This window comes from Arachis ipaensis, chromosome B05 (assembly GCF_000816755.2).
Source record: "Arachis ipaensis cultivar K30076 chromosome B05, Araip1.1, whole genome shotgun sequence".
NCBI lineage: Eukaryota > Viridiplantae > Streptophyta > Magnoliopsida > Fabales > Fabaceae > Arachis > Arachis ipaensis.
In genome coordinates this window covers 116,579,430-116,582,500 of record NC_029789.2, presented here as the reverse complement: position 1 = coordinate 116,582,500, position 3,071 = coordinate 116,579,430, and positions in this window count along the sequence as shown.

The window sequence follows — 3,071 nt, the reverse complement described above, 5'->3', positions numbered from 1 at the left end:
ATTTTTTTAAAATAATTTAAAATAAACAAACTTATTTTATTTTTGACCACACAAGATATTAATTTAATTTAATTTAGTTTTAAGTACCATATTTTATTATCATTTTTAAGGATGAAGAAGATAATGAGTTACTGTTATTTGAAGAAATAGAAGAACAACCATTTAATATAAAGTTTTCACATAAACAATTGAGAACATGTGTAAAACTTATGAAAACAACACTTAGGCTGCATTTATTTATTAGGACGGGACACTGAGACATGAACACAAAAACACAAAATCGTGTTTGACAGATGAGACATAGACAAAGACATTGTATCTACTATTTAGAGACACTAACAAAAGACACAACTTATTTTTTATTTTTTTCATTATTCTTGTTAATTTTTTATAATTATATTTTTTTAATATTATATTTTTTTCTCAATTTTTTTGGATGAAAAAAATGAGAATAAATTAAATTTTCATAATTTGTTCTAATTTATCACCAAATAAAATACAAGAATACAAAATTTTGTGTCTCTGTCATTTATGTCTTGTTCTCAGTGTCTTATCTTGTCCTATTCTCAAAAACGAACGCAGCCTTATATACTAGCATGCAATGTCAATCAAGTCATTTCTAAAGTAAAATTTGTAAGTTTTCGTTAACCACAAAGTCAATATGGATTATTTATAAAATTTCAATGTGAAACTCTTGGTACTTTGCGACACTTGAAGAAAAAATATCTTGCCAAATCTAGGTATTTTTTAAAAAAAAATTTAAGATTCACTAGTTATAGTATTGTACAAAATAGACTTAAAAGACGATTATTCTATTATAGTTAACAATTATATAGCTTTTTAACTTAGGAATATTTTTTAAATTTATTTAAAAAAAAATGTTCGAAAGGACCGTTTTAAAATTTTTTATAGATTGTTTTAAGATTTTTTAAATTTTTCGAAAACTATTTTATACTTTTATCTCAGGATTGATTTATTTGACTTGAACACATGAACACTTACTAATCACATGTACGAGTTAATGTTCTACATCTACAATCACGTAGAACATGTTATCCAAGGAAAGTAAATAGTGAGAATTACTATAATGTGTTTGGAAAGTATTAAAGTGAAAAAATAATTCTATTTCTGTTAAGAAGTAAATTCAAATTCTATTTCAAATTTAAATTTATGATTTGAAATAACTAATGGCATGAATGGAATAAATTTTGTGTTCTTTATTATTTTTATCTTTGTGATTTTTTTTTTTGAATTAAAAAGTGCTCAACACAACAAGGTGGAGCAAACAGAGATAAGAAACATAAGACAACGTAAATAGAAACCCATAAACCCCTCATCATTTTCAGCATTGCCATCAATAGCCAAAGGGAGTACCACCAATCCACTCATCGGATAGCGAAAAGGACCTGTTGACGACTTCCTCTATTCCTGAGCCATGATTATTGAAGACACGATCATTCCTTTCTAGCCAAATTGCCCAGATCACAGCAAAGAATCCAATCAACCACCTCTTTCTCTCAACCTTTCGATGTGAAGCATGCGTCCAGCTCTTAAAATGTTGCTTCAGTGTTCCTGGTATGGTCCAAGACCTTCCAAGGGCAAACAGCCATGCACACCACACCTGCCAAGTGAGCTCACAGGCAAGAAACAGATGGACAGCCGACTCAACAGCCTTGCAACATAAAGGACACATGTTATCAAGCTGGCCAATAACCCCTAGCCTGGAAAGCCTTTCTTTAGTATTCACCCTCCCAATAAGGACAAACCAAGCGAACAGTTCAACCCTTTGCGGGACGAATCCCCTCCAAATAACACTAGTGAAGCTATAACTAGTGATTTCCTCCGGGAGGACTACTTCCTGCAACCCCTTCACAAAGGAGTTAGGTGAAAAAATACCAGTTCTGTCAAATTTCCAAATCACCTTGTCCTCTCGCTCCATTGTTAGCTTAACCGATCGTAATGTCTCGTGGAGGTGGTTCAAAAGGTCTAGCTCCCACTGAAACAGCTGTCTCCTCCACTGGAAGCTCCATATCCACTCCAACCCATCCCAGAACCCGCAGTCCCCTATAACAGATCCTTTAAGATTCGAGACCGAGAAAAGTCTTGGAAACAGATCTTTCAAGACCCCATCAGGGTGCCAGACGTCCTCCCAGAACCGGGTTGTTCTGCCGTTCCCGACCTCCATTGATAGGCCTCTGATCATTGTCTCTCTAACTTGTGGCTCCCTTATTTGAAGCTGACATATATCCTTCCAAGGACCCCTTCTGTTGGGAGCAGGTTGCCCATGCAGCATCTCAGATGGATTCATTTTATTACAAGAACAGACCACTTTTTTCCAAAGGGGGCACTCCTCTTTCGAAAACCGCCACCACCACTTAAACAAAAGAGCGGTATTCCGAAGCACTGCATCTCTAACTCCCAAACCACCCACCTTTTTAGGTGCCATCACTACCTCCCACTTCACTAGTGGCATTCCCATTCTCCCATCCTCTTTACTCCACAAGAAACGACGTTGTAAGGAAATCAACTTCTCTGCTACTGCCTTTGGCATCTTGTACAAGCTCAGATAGTAGATAGGCAAGCTATTAAGGACAGATTTTATGAGCACCAGCTTACCCGCCTTATTGAGTGTCTTTGCTTTCCACAGGCCCAGCTTGTCTTCCACCTTGTCAATCACTGGTTGCCACGTTTTCACAAGCCTCGGATTCGCTCCCAATGAGATGCCCAGGTATCGAACAGGGAGGGGTGCCTCCTTACAATCCAGCAAGCAACACATCTTCCGTGTCCATCGCTGTTCACAGTTAACCGGAATGAGACTTGACTTCTCAAAATTAATGCTCAACCCCGACATCAGCTCAAAGCACTGCAGTAGACGCTTATAATTCTTGATGGTCTCTTCCTCTGGAGGGCAAAAAAGAATAGTATCGTCTGCAAACTGTAAGTGTGACAACTCAATGTTATCCCGTCCAACCAAGAGCGGAAGTATGCGGCCATTCCGGTGATTTTTTTATTTTTCTTTTTTATTTGTTTATTAGACAAAATTTTAATTTTTCAATTTTTAATAATAATAG